At 37.1% G+C, this 22,678-nt stretch overlaps 1 long non-coding RNA gene across 1 annotated transcript in view; it reads right to left on the bottom strand.

Moving 5' to 3' along the window:
• LOC147019452 (uncharacterized) overlaps positions 1-22,678 on the bottom strand; it is an 84,288-nt gene that overhangs the window by 11,855 nt on the left and 49,755 nt on the right. Inside the window, exons 2-3 of the long non-coding RNA XR_015062011.1 lie at positions 17,891-18,079; positions 17,538-17,692 (exon numbers count right to left, since the gene is read on the bottom strand). This is a non-coding gene — a long non-coding RNA (uncharacterized LOC147019452). The remainder of the gene's footprint in view (positions 1-17,537; positions 17,693-17,890; positions 18,080-22,678) is intronic.

Here is a 22,678-nt window from a genome sequence, read left to right as displayed (position 1 = left end):
CTCAAAACCGTCTGGACTCCTTCCCACATGTCCATTCAAGTCTCCTCCTACCACAACAATTTCATCATCTTTCACATTTTCCATCAACTTCTCTATCGCACACCAGAACATGCTCTTCCCTTCATCGCTTCGACTGACCTGCGGGGCATATCCCGAGATGACGTTCACCAAGAGCTTTCCGATCACAATTCTCACCATAATCAACCTTTCATTCACTCTAGTCACACTCACTACACAGTCTACAAACTCCTCAGAAAACATGACCCCAACACCATGCACGCCTTCCGGGCACCCTTGCCACATAAACTTATACTTCTGCCCCTGCCTTCCCTTCACCATGCTCACACCACTTCCCTTCCATCATGTCTCCTGCACACAACATATGTAAACTCTTCTTCTGACCAATGTTTCAACCACTTCTCCAGATCTCCCTGTCATTGTCCCTACATTCCATGTACCAAACCTCAGAAACCGATCTCCACGTGGGGAATCAGACGATTGATCATCATAAATGGAAAAATTTCCTCCCTTGCTTAGATTGGGTTCCCCACCTTGAGTTTTAACGAGAGGGGGTGAGGACCCCCAAGGGGTACTTCGGGCTGTACCATGACCATCAATTGTACTCATCATGGTTTCCTTTTGAGGTGATGTTTTTATGGCCGGATGCCCTTCCTGACACCAACCCTTTTAGTCGCCTCATACGACACGCAGGGATACGGTGTACCTATTTTAACCGGGGCACACACCAGGGATATTTTAAATCAACCTCAAAATAATATCCAACTTCAGCTTCATCCAATTATTTTTGAGAGATAACAATGTCAAGTAAAACTTTTTCATAATGTTTTTCTTGAACCCATTTAAGTTTTCGACAAGGTAAAGATTGAGACATAGCCCACCCATACAAATTGTTAGCATCATAATACATCAGGTATGAGTTGTCCTCATTCGTATTATAATCAGGAAGATATTTGTTATTTGCTTTAGCATATCTCTTGGAACATACTTGAGATATTCCTCCTCTTTTAGCCTTCTCTATCATTAAAAGCATATCTATATCACTGATTAATTCCAAATTTTGTTTTGTCATTTTTTATATAGAACTCCAAGCCAAACCCGGGGCTGTGTAATAGTGAACTGGGTCTAATCCATAAGAATTTTTATTATGACAGACTGTTCTAAAAGTTTTAAACACATCAACCAATAACAATACATCCGTTTTAAGATGCAAATCATGATAGTCTCCAAGATTCTTTATATTAAACTTCTCCCAAACCTTTTTAGCTTTTGTATAATCTCTATCGGAAATATGAGTTTTATTTAACTTTCCATAGAAACTTTCCCTTGAAGGAAGTTGTGTTTCTTTAAACTTCTCAAATGAATCCATACAGTCAAACAGATGTATTCCCTTTTGTGATAAGAGATCAATCTCTTCTTGATTTGAGAAATGTGATTTAAGATTCGGTAAGTTTTTAATATTTGATACGAAGTTAGATAATGGACTTGACACAAACTTGAATGTGTCAAGAAATCTGATATGGGTTATGGGGGATGTATGAATTGTTTTTGTGAATGAGATGTATTTTTGATGTGTTAGGAATGGCAGAAATATCTCCAGACGTCTTTGAAAGTTCATTTATAATTAGATGTGTGTCATAGTGAGCGTTGTTGTGAAGAAAGACAGGAATAAAGTTTGGAGGCTTGTCATTAAGATTACAACAGGAATGAGCTGGACCTTTATATTTACCAGGAAGATGACAGTGATCCCTCACCTTGACCGCTCCCTCAAGTTTCTCCTCACAAATATGACAGATACTGTTCTTTCTAAATTCCTTTTTTGTTTGTTAATGACATTGGTTCCTTTGTTAATGTTAAATTCCTTTGTTAATGACATTGGTTCATAGGTTTTAACCATTTTTTCTCTTCGTCTTATAGTCTTTTTCCAATCGTCTTACAAACTCCTCTGAGGAATCTTCTCCTCTATAAAGTTCTAACTTGTTGTATTCATCACGAACAGATGATTTGATATAATAACAGAAACCACAAGGAGTATGTTTTTGATATTTATTTGTGTATGATTTATTTGGATTTGGAGAAACAGTATCTATCTTTTCAAGGATACTTTCAAAATCAGCATATTTCACAAACGGATGTTTTATAGATTTGTTAAAATCTTTGAATAGAATGTTTGAACCTGCTTTTGGTAAATCGATTACGGTTGATTTATGATTACTACAATATTTCGAATGTTGATTTAATCGTTCTTTTGTGTGAAAGGAGTTGAGACATCTCTTACAAGGATACGTTTTACATTTTCTTTTATATAGTTGTAATTTGGTTAATCTTGAGAAATTTTTGATGAAAGCATAATGTGATTTTTCCTTTGAAGTAAAGTAGAGAAGGTCAATGTGTGTTTCATCATTTTTATAGTTGTTTGAAATTTTTAATATCTGAACTTTATTTGTATCCGTTAATCCATATACATTAACAGATAGATTATTCATTTTCTCAAATTTAGGAATATCTCTCAATGACATTGGAAACTTGAAATCTTTAACTTTTAATGTATTCTCATATTTCTTATAATGTTCAACCCTTTCATGATTCCATTGTGGAGGATGTAAGTGAGCAAGAACAGACCATATAAAACATTTATCTTTGTTTTGAATATTAACAACCGCTTTCTGAAGTTTTATCTCTTTTGGTAAATCAATATATGAAGAAGCTTGAAGAGGATCTGATTTTAAGATGTGTATATCTAAAAACATTATTTTTGTAAAAGTAAATCCACTACCTCCTACAGAATTATCAACATCTTGTTCTTGTCTCTGGAGATCATCGTAAACATCACATCAGACAAAATCTTGAAATTATGAGATAAAGTGAGGGTTTGTTCTCATAGAAGGAGTAGTTTCACCATCTTGTCTTTCCATATTCAATTTTACTCCCATATAAAACTTAAAAGTTTTCATTTCATTTAATGTGTTTTTAATTCATTTCAATACTTTGTTTACCCATATCAACAGCTTCCATGATGGAAGATGGTCCAGGGTCTTGAAAGTGAAACAATATTATTTTTATATGCCCTTTAAATGCCCAATCAGTGTTTTCAATGGAGAATTTAGCTTCCCTTTCTTCATTGTTCTTGTGTTTGCATGAGTGAAGGTGTTTATTAAAAAAAATTTTTAAAGAATATCACATCTATCACAACGTTTTGTTTCTTGGTCAAGTGGAGAATATTTGTCTGAAAAGATTGAATGTGTGTTTTTTTATAACATTTATATTCATGATGACAAACATCGCAGTATGTTGTATTCACCATATTTATACAATAAAGCTTTGCTTAAAATACAATTTTCTTGATGAAAATTTCGTTTAATTTACAGGTGAATCTGTGCTGAAAAACATTTTATCCTCCAACTTTTTCACTTAATAAATACAATGTATCAAGACACAAAAGACAAGTTTCAATCAATCTCTGCATTTGTAAAAGACACTGAGAAATATGTCAAGGATGCAAAATTGAACAAAGATAAATATAACAACTATTGGATAAAAACAATTATGGTAAATAATGAGTTCTTCAATTTCCTTCAGTGGAAGGGCTTTCAGTATATCTGGAAGAACATCAATTAAAGATCTCCAACAAAAGTTTCTCCTCTCCTTCTGGTAATATATTCAAAACTAGAAAAAGCAATGAAACAAGAAAAAGAATCAAAAAAGAAAAACCTTATGGATGAAGCTTGAGAACGAAAAGATAAGACCATCTGTAATATGCAAGGAGAAATTTGTATTTTTTTCAACAACCCTAAATATGTAAATCCTGATGAAATAAAGGATGTTAATACATCAGGTGAAATGACATTTCGTTCAATAGCAGTTAAGGATCATTCTAAAATTACCTTTAATATAAAAAATGTAGTCGATGAATCTGTTAATGAAAAAAAGTATATAGATATCGATGGTAATGTTTTTTCAACGAATTAAATATGAGTCATTATTCAACTGAAGATTTTGAAGGTTATGAGAGTGATGACAGTTATGATACCGAGAGTTTGTGTTCAAACGACAGTTATGATAGTAGTTTTATAGATGATTGTGAAAGTACCAAGGATGAATTTTAGTTTAAGTAGTGTTTTACTTTGTAAATATGTTAGATTTTGAGCCTATTGAATTCTCTGATTCTCCATATGACAAATTTGAGAAATGTCCTGCATGTGATAGACTGGGATTAAACAGAGTCAAAAGCCTATAAACAATGTATATTCTGTGATTATCTTCCAATTAATGACAATAAAAAAATATAAAAAGGAATATAATTCTTTTACAGTTACATCAAAAATGAATTACTTTACAAGATTAATTGGAGAAATGAATGTAAAGTATGAGGGTGATAACACACCATTCCTTACAATGGAAGAAACTGAACGTATAAGAGAAATGTTCAAAGGATTGTTGTTTTATATTATTCACGATTGTCATTTTCAGGGAAATATCAACACAAGATATTGTATGAATAAAATAATGGATTATCTTGAAATTAAACCCGAACTTAGGATAAAATATAGAGTTTCTAAAAAAGCCAATAATAAATTAAATAACCTGTTTTCCAAATATATAAATGAATGATTTTTTACCCATTTGGGAAAATAAGATAAAATTATACAACCATAAAAATCTTCCAAATTCATTAAGATGTCTCATCATTGGTTCAAGCGGATGTGGAAAAACCTGCTTACTTTTAAAGATGCTCCTTACTCCCAACTTTTTAGATTATGATAATTTAATAATTTTCACAAAGTCAAGTTTTCAACCTGAGTATAAACTACTCTCACAAGGTTTTAATGCTGGTCTTCAAAAATAAGATATAATCAGTTTATTTAAACTTCAAAACAAACGAAATGATTACAACATTGAAAATATAATAAAACTATTTTGTGATACACAAATATATAAAAAGAAATCAAAACCGATAACTTGTATTCTTAGTGATAATACGGATGATATACCTTCTCCCCAATATTTGGATAAATCAAAAAAGAACCTCGTTATCTTTGATGATTGTGTTAATGAGAGAATCCTCTCTCTTAGCTCTCATACAAGCCTTGACAAGGTATACAAAAAAAAAAAATCCAAACGGTAATGGACAGCGACTGCACAAGTGGGAGACATTCTTCTTGTAATTGTATTTATCTTAGTCAATCATACTTTCAACTCCCTCGTCGTTCCATCAGAAACAATGCTAATATTTTTATTTTATTCAAGTTAAATTCAATGGATATAAACAATTTTTGGAGAGACAATTGTTTTACGTTATGCAGTAAAAAGGAATTTGGGGATTATATGAAGCACACGACTGAAAAATATAAATATATTGTTGTGAAACAAGATGAAATATTAAGGGATATATTTTTTTATTTTATAAACAATTACATATATAAATGACTATTATTATAAATCTTGTGGGTAAATCTGCTTCTGGAAAAAACTTTTATAAATCAAAGTTCTTGCATAGTACAAATGAGCATATTTTCAATCTGCTTAGAAAACACCCCATGATACGCATTGTATCTACAACAACGAGAGCAATAAGACCTGGAGAAGTAGAAGGTGAAGATTATTACTATATTTCAGTGGAGGAACATATGTGATTGAGGAATGAAGGTCAAATATTTGAAGAGGTTTCTCTTGGTACAACAAAATATTCACATTGCAAGAGTGAGTTTTCGAAACTAAAATCTGGTGGTCTTGAGATAGATATCACAAACTAATCCAGAAGGAATGAGACAAATTATTAAACATCTGAGTGGTAATGGGGTTAAGATTTTATCATTCAGTTTTGATGTTGATGAAGAAACTCACGCAAACGTAAGAAAAGCAGAGATACAAGTATTAGTGAAGAAGAAATTACAACTCGTATTAATGTTAATAAAGAATTTGATGAAATATTTAAAGAAAAGGATTTATTTGAACACATCTACTTTAATGATGAAGAAAAGGAAAATGTTCCTGTTGATCTTTGCAATTTATTAAATGATATTTTCCAATAAATAAATGGATGCGAGAGAAAGAGCAAGAAGATTTAAGGAACATCAAGAGTTGGTTTCAAAAGTTGTAAAACAACAGGAAGACATAAAGAAGAAACGCAGACAGAAACTAATGGGTGAAGACGCATTTGAAAGAAAACAATTAAACCACTTTTAAAAACTTCCCAAGAAAATATTATATATGTTTCCACAGTTCCCACAATAGCATATACTCTGAAAAAAACTTCAAATGTTGAAAGATTTCAGTCAAATGACGGAGGAAGAATTAGGGCATATAGGAGAATTAGGATATATTGATGATGGATTATTTCAACAACTGGAAGAGATTAATCAACCCCCTGATTATGTTTTGAATGCTCTTCAAAACAATGAATATTCAGCGGATTCAAAAACCAAAGCAGGACTCATTCCAACAGAACAACCAGCAATATTTCATCTTCTTCAAGAAAAGTTATTGATATTTAATGATGAATTAAAGTCCTTGAGTTCTGCTCAACCCCCTGTCAAATTAACCCCCAGATTAATGTTTCTTCTCACAAAAGATGGAAGACAAGGTTCAACTGTGTGGGATGAATCAAAGTATTTTGATAAACTATTGGATATGAAAAATAATGATGATGGAGTATATATTGATCTGCTGGACTCTCTTAATTCTAGGGTTAGTCTTTCTGATAAAAGTAGGAAGAATGAGAAGGAGCAACACATTATTCAGGCTTTAAGTATCCTCGGTTCAGGTGTTAGTTTTCTTCCAAATGACCCATCACAATTAGTTAATACACTGTTGTTGGTGCTAGTTAGTAAGAAGGCTGGAAATAACAATTATTTTAATGAAGCATCAGCCATTTTAGACCAGTTGATGAACATGAAAATAATTAAAAAATGTCAATACAAAGACATTTTATCTCATATTAAATAAGATGAGAAGCACAATCCTTCGTTTTAATTTCACAACAAGCGACCACACATCTTCATTCCAATACCCACTACAACTTGACACAACAAAAGAATATGAGGCGTCTTTATTGTCCATGGAAACTTATAATACCTTATTTAATATCACGGAGAAAAATGACAAGTTTAGTTATAAAACGTGAAGTGGATACAAAACGATAACAGTTTCACCCGGAGCATACGAGATTTCTCAAATATCTTCCGAAATTGCTCGTCTTATGAAAGAACAGGGTGATGAACGAAAAAATATTAATTATATTAAATTAATTTGAAAGTAGATATTCAAAAACATACTTCAAAATCAACGATTAAACTTAAAAATAACAACAAGGTTGATTTCACAATTGATAATTCATTTATACAGTTATTGGGTTTCTCCTCAAAGAAGATTGAAACTAATGGGACGTTTTCAGTGATAATGTCATTCAAATATCCTCAGGAATAAATTTGGTATTAATTCACTGTGATTTGATTGATGGTGCTTATAATGATGGAATAAGAACAAATACAATATTTTCATTCAGCGCATACTCAACCCCAATTGGTTATAAATTCAATATGGAACCCAAAAATCTGGTTTATCTACCTGTGTCAGGAAAAACCATATTCAGAGTAAATTTTAAGATAACCGACGAAGATAATCGCATGATTTCTTGTTATGGAGAATTATATCCATCAGAATTCACCTACGTGAAGTTTTCCAATAAATAAATATGATGGTTATTGTGAGGAAACACGAGTTGGGAAAATATAAAATAATTTCAGGGGATGGGATGTTCCTTTCCCCATACTACATGGGTGAAGGTATGTATCTTGGTAGAGGATACTATAAACCTAAGAGACAAAGGGGTGTCGGACATCAATTTAGAGGAGATGGGATAATTGATACTCTAATGGGTATAGGTTCAAGTATTCTTAAAGATAAAGACCTAATTGGTTCAACTCCTTCTGCTGTGGGAAATGTAGCGGGTGCTATAAAGAGTATAAAAGATGCCCAAAAGGAATCTCATAAATTACAAGCAATAAAAGAAATTAAGAAAGGCAAAACTCACTTGTCTCCCCAAGAACGACAGAAAATAATTCAAATACTTGGGTCAGGGTTTCAAGAGTTTTAACATCTTTTTTCCGAAATAAATACAAGTATGGAAGCAATTGATAGTATCTATGATTTGGATGATACCATTGTCATCTCAAAGTCCACTAACAAAGATTACTTCAAGGTAAATGCAATTACTGGAACAGACTGGAATGCAAATGGAACAAAAAGTTTTGAAATAAATAATCAACAAACTTATTTGAATCTATCCGAAAGCTTCTTGTGTAAATTTACATTCACTAAGGCTGGGAATAACACAAACGCTACACTCACAAATGATTTCTTCTGGAAAATGTTTGATAGTGTTTGTTTGTACATTGGAACGCAAGAAGTTGAAGCGGTTGATTATGTCTCTGCGACATCTGAAATGATGAAATTTACACAATATTTATTTGGTCATAGAATGGGAAAGGGGGCTGTCGAAGGTTTTATTCCTGATCTGTCAATGGGAACAAACACAGACCCTTGATATAGTCAAAGGAAAATAATGTATAATGATACAAAAGCAGATAATAGTTTTACTGTGGCAGTTCCTCTTAAAGGTCAATTTGGATTTTGTGATCATGATAAAGTTCTGTATGGTCTTAAAATTAGATTTCAACTACAAAGCAATGATAATGAAAATAGATTACTTTTTGGTGTTGGTAATGCTTTTGGTGATCAGAATAAATTTGTAATTGATGAAATTAGTTGGTATATTAGTGAATCTCTATTATAATACCAAGCTTGCACACTAAAACTTGGCTCGCCGTCACACGATCCCTATGAAATTGTTGTGGCACTTAGCGGACATGCTGACAATGTTTGGGAAGTCTCGGCGTTCCATAGTACCACTTGCATTTTGCACAATGCGTATTTTTGTCATTCCCCGTGTACGGTCTGTCATCTGCTACCAGCTATGTTGGACTGCTATCCCGTGCATGTGCACGGGTATCGCTAGTATACTCCTAATCTTAAAACAGAAGAGATGTTGAATAGAAGACTTAACTCAAAGAAGCCACTCAATGCATCCTACCTTAAAAGAAGATGTCAACATGTTAAACTGAACCAAACCACTTACACGTGGAATTTGGGTGTTCTGGAAGGAAAGCCACGATATCTGTGGATCATTTTTTTTTAAACCAGATGGTGATACTGCTACTGATAATAATAACGCATTGAGTGATAATGCTTCGGTGAACCAACTTCGTATTTCTCTCAATGGAACATTTTATCCACAAGATAAATTGGAAATTAATTGGGAAAAAAATGATTATGCTGAAGCATACAAGTCTTACCAAAAGGTGTGTGAAAGTAATGGAAATAAAGAACCTATTTTGGATATGACAGCATTTAAAAGTTTGTATGCAATCTATGCGATTGACCTGAGTGCTCAAAAGGAAACTATAAAGTCTAATCGAGTGGATACTTCCCTATACATTGAAAGAGGAGAGAGTGAAGAAGTTGATAATGTTGTTTGCTTTTGGAAGAAACAGAATTATAGATTAATACAGATAATGGTGCTATGATTAATCTCACATAATTTTTTTTCATAAATAAATGAGTGGTAAAGTACCAACTGGGGTATATGTTAATCAAATCAATCTTTATAAACTATCATCTTGTGTTCAAAATCAAAAGCCTTGTTCGATTAACGTTAATACAATTCAGAGAAAAGGAGCAGTAAGAATACATGTTTTGCTCACAAGAGAACAGGTGAAAATCTTGAACGATACTGGCTCACTTAAAATTAAAATGTCAAAACCAATGTTGAAGAAATATTCAATAAGAGAGACAAGTGGAGGATTTCTCTCATTTCTAATTCCTTTATTTGTTAGTTTAAGTGCGGCTGGAGCATTGATGGGTGGTATTTCAGCAGCGGTGAAAACTGCCAACGAAAGGAAGGCTCAACTCCGGGCTCAAAAAGAATTGGAAAGACATAACAAAGAGTTGGAGAAACAAATTAGTGGAAGTGGTGTAATTGAAGATTTTGCTGAAAAACTTGAAAGTCTGCCTGTAAAAGCGAGATCGTTAGTTGGTGATATGCTTTCTTCGATCTCACAAGCAGGAGTAAAATTAACTAAAAGGGGTAATGGATTATATCTTTTTAATAAATAAATGAGCATTGATGAGTGGTTTAAAGAATTTGGAAAGAATACAACATCAAATTTAGAACTTGTCAAATATTGTAAGAAATTAAAAATTCATAATGTGGTTATTTGTATGAGAGATGAATTAACAAACATGTCTAAACATACAAAGAATATAATTATGAACTGAAAAGATAATAATGGGAATGGTTCTCATTGGGTTTGTATTTTTAATAGTCAAGACAAATATTATTTTGGTAGTTTTGGTCTTCCACCACCTGTTGAAGTAATAAAATTCTTACAGAGTGGTGTTTATCAAATATTTCAAGTGCAAGAATTAAATTCCAAGTGTTGTCGTCAATTATGTCTGTATGCATTATTCCAACTCAACAAAAATAAAAATTTTTATGACATTATTTTTAATCTAATATAAATGACTTACGTTGGTAAAGATAGTTCTATCTTTGGTGTATCCCAAGAACTGAATATTGATTTATCAAATTATTACACAAAGGCAGAGGCTGAACGACAGAAATATAGTATAACAAAAAATATTAATATGAAAAATGCTTAGAAATTAATAAATTATCCAAGCCCGACTGATGCAAATGACTTAGTGAGATTAAGTGATTTATCACAATATATATATATATATATATATATATATATATATATATATATATATATATATATATATATATATATATCCTTAAATAAAATGGCTGTGTATTCCAAAGATACAGAATTGTTGATTTTATCTCTCGGTCATACAGAATTCACAGTTCCAATTCAAATAAAATTTTAAAATGAAGGGCGTATCGTTTGTATGAGAATAGAACAATGGGGGTATGATATGAATGATTTCAGGTATATTTGGTCATTTAAAATTGACCTAGAAGACCTGGAACAATTAAATCAGTCTTGTAAGGAAGAATATTATCCACTTAGTGCCAAGAATGAGTTTTGTGGAAGCACGATTAGTAAACAACAAATAAAATAATTTAATAAGGGTAAATTTAATCATGGTTTTGCCATAGCTTATATCATGAAAACAGAAAAAACAGGATTTTATATTTAATAAGTAAGGAAATACAAAATGATTTAACTATGGGAAGATGGGGGGGGGGGGGGTGTTTCCTGTCATTATATTAATCTGTCATATATTTCTAATACATAAATGACAGCAAGAAGGCTTCAAGAAAATTATCATTCCTGTGTCCAAGCATACCTTCAAGAAAAGGGTATTCAGTATTTTAATAAATCTGTTCTACAACATAAGAATGAGGTATTTTCAATAAAAGATTGGTTTTATACTGATGTTAATAAACCAACAACTTTGGATTTAATTAAAAAATTATGAAGTTAAGTAAACACAAGGCTCTTTTCAAAATTCAGAAGAAATTTTATTGGTTTCCTGTTGTAAAAAAATATATATTTTGGATACATTAATAACAAGAAATCCTGATGAATATATGTATGATATTCTATGAGGTGTAAGTGATTCAAGGATAGTAAGGGATGAGGAAGGAGTTGAAGAAACTGAGACAAAGGAGGAAAAGGAGAAGAGAGAGAAGGAGGAAAAGGAGAAGGGAGAATGGGTAGAGGGAGAAGAGAGAGAAGGAGATAAAGGAGAAGAGAGAGAAGGAGGAAAGAGAGAAGAGAGAGAAGGAGGAAAAGGAGAAGAGAGAGAAGGGGGAGAGAGAGAGAGAAGAGAGAGAAGGAGAAGGAGAAGAGAGAGAAGGAGGAGAGAGAGAAGGAGGAGAGGGAGAGGGAGGAAAGAGAGAGAATAAATAAATATAAAAATATGGAAACCAGTGAGATTAGAAAAAGTTTGGGGGTATTACAGAAAATAAATAAATCTCAACGCACCGAGGAGGAAAACAAAGAATTGACAAGTCTATGAGAAATATTTGCATCAAGACTATTAACATCGGTTTCAGGGCAAAGATATAAACGACAAAGTGGAGATAAAGATTATATTATTGATGATGTTGGTGTGATTGACTTTATTTAAAGTTTTCCATTTTTTTTCTTAAATAAATGGAGGAGAGATTGAAGACATTTCTGAGGATTCTTTATGTTTTAAAAATTAAGATTCAAATGTGCATGTTGGAAACTAAAAAGGTTTTCACACTCTGTAGGAATTTTTCTCAAAAATAAATGAGTTATCGTCTCAAATGTAAAAAGAAAAGCAACACTAAAAATCTCATATTTTCAAAGTAAAAATAACAGGGTTATACAAAAAGGCATATGTTCGGTGTGTGGCTCTAAAAAGGAGTAAATTTATCTCCAAACACAAACGTGGAGGAGATCTACAAAAGTCTTTATCAGGAAGTAAATTTACAACTACTGGAATACCAGGGGAATTACATCTACCAGGGTATTCTTTCTGTGGTCCAGGCACAAACTTGGATAAAAGATTAGATGAGGCAAACAATCCTAAACCATGGAGTTAACCCATCAATAGGGTTGATGAAGTGTGCATGAGGCACGGTGTGGATGGGTTGTCCCTTTAAAAAACAAAACAGGTAATACTCTTATGTTAGCCTTTCAGCAGATATTTAATAAGAGTAAGAGAAAACCTAAAAAAAATGTGGACTGATGAGGGTACAGAGGTCTACAACAAGATATTTATGAATTTTCTTAAAAATAACAGCATTATATTATACAGTACCTTTAATGAAGGAAAAGCGGTTGTTATTGAGCACTTCAATCGCACTTTAAAAGAGAGACTATATAAAAAATTCACGCAACTCGGTGATCAACAATGGTCATCTATAATTCAGGATATTGCAGATAAGTATAACGACAAGCCGGTCGGTGACATGGGTGGTCGCTGTATAATTGCATACTAGTCACAGTTTTTGACAAAGAGGTTGATTATAGAGCGCATAAAAACATTGAAGCTGATTTTTGATTTTCAAATTTTTTTTCGGATTTTTTGAAAAAATTCAAAGTCTCGTTGCGAGGCAACGGTGGCGTCCATAGCAACGATGCTCAAAAGCATACAACTAGATCCTGGTATGAACCTACCAGTCAAGTTTCATCAAAATCGGTTGACTTCTCTGGCCTCCAGAGCTGTCCATTACATACATACAGACAGACGGAAAACCTGATAATAACGGTAGTCTCGCGACCACCCAATACAATTCACACCGAAACGAATACCAAACCATCAGAAACATTTACAAAATTAGAATATGTAAAAGAGATTAATATCAGAAAGCCGAAGTTCAAAGTTGGTGATATAGTAAGAATATACAGGTGGAAATCTCATTTTGAAAAATTACCCCGATGTGGGGGTGACGGTCATCTCTATAATACCACAAGTTCTCAATGTTCAGTTCAGGTAACCGTGAAACAGTCCAAACTAACCGTTTAGATTGAAATAGTTCACAGAGATACACTAGGATAATACTACTAATGACATAATTAATAAATATGTATTGTTCATTTAGTACCCGGATTAACACATCAGAATCACCAGTAAGTGCAATACGTGGTTTTCCGGTCCGTCCACTCTCTGGGGACATTTCACTTCTGGTTGTAGAAAAAAAACGAAAAAATAGGCTTAGCTCTCGGAGATTATGATAATCCTGTAGATTATTCTTCACTGATTATAATGCAACTTTCAGAATGAAAATTGGTCAAGTATTTATAGAGATATTGAGGTTTGAAAAATCGTTAGAGCTAGCAAATTGATTAATTATTAATTCCACAGAAGTTTCGTGACACTGCACAAAGTAACATGTCAGGTATGAAAAAACATTTTGTATGCCAGATTCATTAATTATTAATTATCAAATGTACTCATTGATATATTAATCAGAAAGCCCGAAGCACGTAGCATAATTTATCACTTATCCCCTCATCCGGGATCCGTGGCTTCGCCCCACAGCCTGCAGCCCTATGTCCGCCGGTGATTATGTTAGATATCGGCACGATCGAGAGGAGCCTGCGAATTATCCCTGCTGATGCACTGAATTGATGCAATCGTTCGGCCAGAATATTCGTTGTCAAGATGTTGCGTGATTAAATCACCAATACAGTCACTCAAATTTATACCGCCGACATACTTCTTAACAATCACCTTCGCCCCAGAAACCACAGTCAATCTGAACCACGCTGGCCACTGCTCAGATGCCATGACCGGACTACTGCACAGTTCTACTACGCAGTTTGGTTAAAGATGACTCGGCATTTTGGCGCGCGCGCGTGCACGAAATTATATTTTGAAAATAAATGCCGACGTTTACATTTCGGGCTTTGAAACTTTTGCACCTTCGGCGGAAAATGTATAAATATAAAAGGCTACAAATGTGTTTTATATTTATATTTCATTTCTCCTTCCTTCCTTCTTTGCGAATCGCATCGGCGTTTTTGGCCATCTTCCAGATCACGTGACGATCAAACGGGAAGGAAATTCAAAAATCTGTCCGGTTAGATACAAGATAATGCTTTTTACTATCATAATCAATAAACAGTTGCCGAACATCTTGTAGAATGGCAGACTAGATAGGTTTTGAAAATGGCGATTTTATAACTTACATGACCTCGTGACCTCGTCCCTGACCTTGAACCGGGACAAAAGTTATAACGTTGTGCAACACTCATCGACCTCTACCCACATACTAAGTTTCATCAAGATCGGAAAGAAAAATTGTTGACGGACGGACATTTTGTCCGGCTTCATTAGGTCATCTCGGTAGAGATGTCATCTCAGTTCCAGTCGATGCATTGAAATCCCCCAAGACTAGAAGTGTATCTCATCTGGGGCACTGATCAACCACAGACTCAAGCGTGGCGTAGAATGCATCCTTCACGGTGAGATCACTCGCCTCAGTCGGAGCATAAACAGAGACCAGGGAAATGACACCTAAGGAGTGACGAATCCTTAATCTCATAATACGCTCGTTGACCGGTGTTACCTCAATTATCATTGGGGTCAGCTTATTGGACACAGCTACAGCAACTCCTTGGGTATGGTAACCATCAGAGCGACCAGACCAATAGTAGGTGTAACCACCCACCATTATCTCGCCGCAATCCGGTCTCCGAACCTCAGAGAGAGTTGCAATCCCGATGTCCAAACGCTTGAGCTCAGATGATAACAGAGACAGGTGATCATTCTCTCTTAGGGATAGGACATTCCAGGCACCCACCCGAAGGGACCGCCTCAGGTTAACCCAAGGAGACCGCTGTCTGGTGGACGACACCTCAGCACCACTCCGACACACTCTCCCGCAATCGAGGGGTGATGCTGCTCTCAGTGCCGGGCAAGGTCTTTGCTCGGATAATTCTTGATAGGGTTCGCCACCATCTGCTTGAGCACCTGCGTCCAGAGCAGACAGGCTTTACACCAAAGAGGTCAATGATTGACCGTATCCTTGCTCTTCGTGTCCTCACCGAACGCAGACAAGAGTTTCGGCAGGGGCTGCTTGCAGCTTATGTTGATCTCTGTAAAGCGTTCGATTCAGTGAATCGGGATGTCCTCTGGAGGATTCTTGGTCTTCGTGGGGTGCCACCAAAACTGATCGATCTGATGTCTGAACTCTACTCTGGTACTGAGAGTGCTGTGAAGTGTGGTGGTACCATCTCTGACTTATTCCCAGTTGTTACTGGAGTTCGTCAGGGGTGTGTACTGGCCCCCACACTTTTCAGCACTTGTATGGACTGGATTTTAGGGAGGATGTCGGAGAGATCAAGCTGCGGCGCATCGTTTGGGAATGTCAAGATCTCGGACCTTGATTTTGCAGATGATGCAGTCATCTTTGCGGAGACTTTAGATATCCTTTTGGGGGCCCTCGAGGTGCTGAATGAGGAGTCGGAGCCGCTGGGATTACGGGTTTCTTGGGTCAAAACTAAGATCTAGGCCTTCGGTGACATCTTGGATGCTGCTGTCCTGTCTGTGCCTGTTTGTGGTGAGGATGTTGAGGTCATGGAGAGATTCACTTACCTTGGCAGTGATATTCATGTCTCTGCTGGCTGTGAGTCAGAGGTCAATAGACGTCTGGGTCGGGCCTGGGGAGTCATGGATTCCCTGGATCATGGGGTGTGGCGCTGCCGGTACCTGTGCGGGAGGACGAAAGTCCGAGTCTTCAGGTCCTTGGTACTTCCAGTCTTGCTCTATGGATGCGAGACTTGGACTCTGACCAAGGATCTGAGACGGAGACTCAATTCCTTTGGTACCAGGTCTCTTCAGAGAATCCTTGGCTATCGCTGGTCGGATTTTGTGTCCAACGAGCGGTTGCTGAGAGAGACTCGAATGAGATTTGTTACCTGCATAGTCCGTGAGCGTCAGTTGTGGCTGTATGGACATGTGGTTCATTTTCCTGACGCTGATCCTGCTCACCAGATTCTCTCAGCGAGGGAGTCTCATGAGTGGAGGAGGCCAGTGGGCCGACCACGTGCCTCGTGGTTGCAGCAGGTTGACCATCATCTCAAGGAGATGGGGATGGGCCTGGCATCTGCCTGGGGGATGGCCAAACGGAGGCCCCTGGAGTACCGGCAGAAAGTGGACGCAGCGACGCGCTGTTCTGGCACATGCTCCCATACCTGACCTGACCTGGTAGAGATGACCAAAAAGGTTATCTTAAATGATAGACAAATGAGCTTTTTTAAATCGTTGATGTAATAGATACAGTTCCTTGGACTTATAAGGTATATGATTTTAAGGGGGAAGAGATTTTAGGTTCATTTTGTTCACAGGAATTACAAAAGACAAAAAAAAAATTGAATAAAAAATTTTTTTGACTCCGCCCACAGAAACCCCACCCACAAAATCCACATCCACACAAGCTCCACACACATAAACCCCACCCCACACAAGCTCCACCCACAAAAACCACATTCATCATATACACATAATTAGTGATGAGTTAATTAGTTCCACACACAACATGTTTATTTAATTTAAAAAATTGCTCCACCCATCCACACAAGCTCCGACCACACAAGCCCCGCCCAGCCAAGCCCCGCCCGCAGAAGCCCCGCCCACCCCCTCATCCCCCCTCCATGCGCCCCCCCCTTTGACACCCCCCCCCCCCTCATCCTCATCCACACACACACACACACACACGGGGAGGGGGTGGGATGAGGGGGGTGGTGGGTCGTTGGGGGAGCGCACCTACCCCCCTCCCCCCTCCCCTTTTTTATTTTCTTGTAATTCAAAATCAGAAAATTATAAGGAAAGCATTTAGAATTAAACAAAAGTAAGTACATTGAACAAAATCTTCTTTTTCAGCAGTCTTATGGTTTGTTTTGGTTTTGAAACTTGATCAACATGTTCTGTTCAAAACAAAGAGTGAAGAACAATTCGGGTATATGAAGATAATTACATAATGATGTGATTAAAGTAATAAATATTATATTTACCTCCAGAAGATAGTGTCATGTCAGATTCCTCCAGATGAGCATTTAAACTGGAACAAGTTGGAAATGAATCGTCACCCCGTGGAATTTCAACATCTTCCCATTCAAGGTTGTGAAATTCATTCGTTTCACCGCTCATGTATGATTCAGTTTTAATGCTGAAAATAAAAAGCAAGTAGTCAAAAATTACCACCAAGTTGTGGTATTGCTTTTAAATTAATTACCACCATGCCAAATAAAAGGTTGTGTATAAGGAGAACAGAAAGAGACAAACAGAGAGACAGATAGAGAGACAGAGAGACAGAAAGACAGAGTCAGATAGAGAGAGAGAGACATAGACAGCGATAATTTCTCACCTTGGACTCAGGTCATTCAAGATCAAAGGACATGAGAGAATTTCTTGCCATCCAAGAAAAATACCATTCAAATATTTTCGAAACAAATAAATGTCTTCAAGGAAGTCATTCATTTTTATCCACTCGTCATGTAATTCAGATAACTCATTTTCAACATCAGTTATCAACGATGTTCTTATTGGGGACAACCTGTTAGAAAAAAACAATAATTATTATTCATATAGTTATTTAATTCTGTTTTAAACAACAAATAATGAATTGGGTTGAGAATCTCAACTGTCATCTTGTGAAAACGATTGATCTGCAAGGTTGTAGTAATAACCCGAACGCTCCATGTTCAAAATAAAACACGCTTGGCACACAAGTTGGTTTAAATAAGCAACTTGATGACGTAATGGGAGATTTCACAACAATGGTTTTTTCAGGGTGTGTCCCACATCGGAAATGACTTCGGAATTTTTTTGGCTTGGTTCGGGCGAGGCAGCTTGGCTGACTTCAAACTGACTCATTTTAACACGAAAATGAAACTTCTTGCTTTGAATGATTTTGATTAAAAAAAAAAAAACCTACGTTTCAAAGCTGTTTTTAGCTAAACTTTGTTCTGTTCGTGTTCTGATGATTTAAGATAGAACCATGAGAGATATGGACACAGAATACTTCCTCATTTTCACAGCACGACTGTGCTCTTAAAAGCACTTCCCCATTTTACAAAACCGAATGAGGGATAACCCTTTCTTTCGTGCTTGAAGAGATAAAGTGAATATACTCGATGGAAATAAATGTAATAAGAAAATTATGTTATTCCCGAAAGTAGAACATGGACAAATATTCGTTGGTTCGCTCTTTGAGTATAATGAAAATATGAAAGGGAAGAAGTGCTTTAATCAGCAAGTCTCAATTTTACATTTGCTTGTATGGGAGGGAAGGGGTAGGTGGGGAGAAAATCAGTCTCCTATTTTACATTTGCTTGGATGGGAGGGGGAGAAAATCAGTCTCCTATTTTACATTTGCTTGGATGGGAGGGGGAGAAAATCAGTCTCAATTTTACATTTGCTTGTATGGGAGGGGGAGGAAATCAGTCTCCTATTTGGGGCTTTTGGGGCTTGAGTCAGAAAGTTTTTCCCTTCCCCCCCCCCATTCATTTGAATTGGTGCCTCAGAAACCACATTTATCCTCTACTCCCAAGTGTACTGGGTTGCGTTGGTCTGCCGACCACACCAGGTATTGCGAGGTCGTTTATCCTCATCTTCTCTTTTTCTCTCTGGGCGAAATCTAGTCTTCCTCAGGTGTGTGTGTGTGTGTGTGTGTGTGTGTGTGTGTGTGTGTGTGTGTGTGTGTGTGTGTGTGTGTGTGTGTGTGTGTGCGTGCGTGCGATGGCACCAGCCCTAGTTTAAGTTAAGAGTGTAGAAGTTCTCATGGGATAAGTCTGCTCTGTGTCTCCTTTTGTAAATTGCTTGCCTTTTGTCGCACCCCACGGATTCCTTGCTATCCACTGTACATACCAATAAACCCAAATCACTGTGCCACATAACTTTCCTCGCCAATGTAAATACATGCTTGTGTAGAAATGTTCCCAGCTCGTTTTCGTCTTTTCTTTCATTGGTCAGGCATGGTTGGTACTCTAGTCTAGCTGGGACGTTATTCCCCAATGATCTGTTTTCTAGCCGGTATGTTCCTGGCAGTTACGCTCGGCTGCATCTGATCTGGTAAGGTGATCCGGATTGAGCTAGGTGTGTTCCTCGGTAATTAGACCACATGACCTTTAGGTAAACAGTATCAGGCGGAGGACCCCAAGTCACGTGGTCGAGTTATTGGCGTTCACGGTCGATTAGCGACCCGCTGCGTCATATAGTTACTCGTGTGCGACGGCCTGCGATTCCAGAGAGTCTAGTGGGAACCCGAGGTAGCTTCCCCCCTCATGGTCTTGCACACCCCCGACCCCGGGTCCTCAACAATATCATTTGCCATCCTTTTGGAGACGATGTAACATGAATATCCTGGAGAGGAGCACTCACTCACCATAGAACAACCAAAACAACGATTACATCAGCAGCTTTCACCAAGGAAGGAAGAGGCATAAAACAACAACAAAAAGTCTTCCCACAAAGGAAAAATGAGGATTACAATTCCCGAAGAAAGGTTCCCCGTGTGTGACTTACATATGTCATCTTCTGTTTCATTCTTCGCAGTGACAGCTGAACAACGCTCGAAGGCCAAAAGGATTTACATGCTGTGCTGGGCATAATAACATACGTCGCTGTGGTGATGCTTGGGGGGGGGGGGGGGCTGATTGCACACATCATACGTGAAACAGCTAATCAGCTGTCAAGAATGAGTGTGTACATTTGCGTGTGTACATTTGCATGTGTACATTTGTGCGTATACATGTGTGTGTGTACATTTCCAAGTGTGTCCATTTGCGTGTGCACATGCATGTGTACATTTCTGTGCATGTACATTTAGGTGTGTACATTGTGTGCACTTGTGTGTACATTTGCGAGTGCACATTTGTGTGTGTACATTTCCACGTGTGTACGTTTAGGTGTGTGTACATTTGCGTATATGCCTGGTGTTGGCTTAATGGTTAGAATGGTGGGCTTGGGATCCAAGGATCCTGAGTTCAAATCCTATTTGGCTGTTGAATTAATACAAGGTGGGGTTGACTGCCTGTCATCCTTCTGAGGTCGGCAAAATGAGTGCCAGCTTGCTGGTATAGTGTCGGAGTGGCAACCCATCCAGGATTGTGCCCAATAGTCAAGGAGACTGCTTAGGCAGCACCAACGCTCTGCACAGAGTATGGTCCCGATGGATGGATGGATTTGTCTGTACATATGTGTGTGCACTTGTGTGTGTAAATTTATGCGTGTACATTTTCGTTTATATTTTGGAATTATTTTAACTGGCGTTCCATGGCCATAGTTTGAGAGGTTGAATAGTGGAAAATAAAGTTTATTAATAGCGACTGTGGGTGGGGTATGGTAAACCATTTTGTTTCTTCCTCCTGGTTGGAAATGGTGAAAAACCTTCGGAACTCGGAGAAATAACACATGATAGCTGAGAAGGTCCATTGGACTTCAGATCCCGTGTGACCTCACCGATTCATGTCAGAAGGAAGGATAAAGGGAGGTTTGGTTCGGGGTGCTGGAGCGGATCATTTGTTTGGATGGAAGATGATATGCAATGGTCATGGCCCATGGGCTATCACTTTGAAGCAGTGCAGATAAAAGCATGATTTAACTGATGCAACAAAATTATTCCACAAAAGAGGAAAGGGGGAACAAAGGAGTGTATTTCAGCAACAAGCTTGGATTTCAGGTCGGCGTCGGAGGTAGAGGTGTGATAGGACCACTTCCATGTCCACAATGAAACTCAGGTATTTTTCACTGCTGAGACAATGACTCCACAATCTCATGCCTTTGCAGGGAAATTCAAGAGGAAGGTGAAATGTTATTACAGGGCAGCAAACAATCAATCCAATTTAAATCCCAAGGAGAGTTTTTAATGAACAGTTGATCCAGGCTTGTTTCTCAACCTGAATGTTTATCTTTCACGTAAAATCCAAGCCTGCCCCCCCCCCCCCTCATCATTATCCACCCCCCTCCCCTTCTCTTTGTATTTCCATCAGCAAAGCGACGGGTGGTATTGGCTAATGTAAAATATAGTGGATGAAATCAGGTAATATCAAGCAAAATGGATACTGATATGGAAATGGTCCGACTTGAATTCATGAGTTCAAATACTTATGTCATGGCATATATTATGCAGTACATTTGGTATCCTCTTCAACAAAATAACAAATTAAAGGCAATAAAACATCTGGGTTAAGTAGTGCAAGAAGTCAAGCAACTTATGTAATGGTCGTTCAGGTTTACATGCAGTACGTTCCAGTCTTGGCATCATGTTCATTCATGTGCAGTCAGCATCACTCCACAATGTCTGAATTCACAACACAGGGAAATTTCCTTATCATCATTTAGCTGCACCAAACGATCACTGTGACTTACTGCTCAATGACTTCAGCAGATGAATAGATTGTTATCCTGCTGGCTGGTATTTCACAAACAGATTGAGATGTAAATGTGTGCGCCATCCATCGGAAGGACGTAAAACTGAAGGATCCAGCCGCTGTTGATGGATGTTAAGGTTCCAATGGTATCTTTCATGAAGGGTGAGCGAGCTATTGCTGGCACCCTGAGCAAATTAAAAATTATTCCCATCTTCAATTGAATATTAGGCACGACCGGGAAATTCGTGAAAGACTTGGGTCAAGAACGTTCCATGACAACCCCACAATAATGTAGCAATAATTAGGGCCATTCAAATAGTGTGTTGTGTTACAATTCGATATAGTGTGAGTGTGTGTGTGTGTGTGTGTGTGTGTGTGTGTGTGTGTGTGTGTGTGTGTGTGTGTGTGTGTGTGTGTGTGTTTATATATATATATATATATATATATATATATATATATATATATATATATATATATATATATATATATATATATATATATATTGTTATGGTTGACCAAATTCGCAAACCACCATTCAGGTCCCTTAGGTGAGATATCTCGGTAAGTATATGTGTAGTTAGGCCCAAACCCGTTGTCTAGAGGGAATAAATGTCATTCATGCGTGCTGCAACTCTTCAGGATAGCCGTTTTTCTTTTACTATCTTTATTTTGGACCAACCGCCATTATTACCACCACCAACCACGTCTCAACAGTCATCACAACATCAACCACCCACCACAACGCCGCTTCACCACAACAGCCACGACCTTTACCGTCACAC

The sequence above is a fragment of the Eptatretus burgeri genome, chromosome 9, assembly GCF_056783735.1.
Source record: "Eptatretus burgeri isolate ZD-2024b chromosome 9, Ebu_testis_v1, whole genome shotgun sequence".
NCBI lineage: Eukaryota > Metazoa > Chordata > Myxini > Myxiniformes > Myxinidae > Eptatretus > Eptatretus burgeri.
The sequence above is the reverse complement of the archived record's forward strand: the minus strand, read 5'-3'. Positions and strand labels throughout refer to the sequence as shown.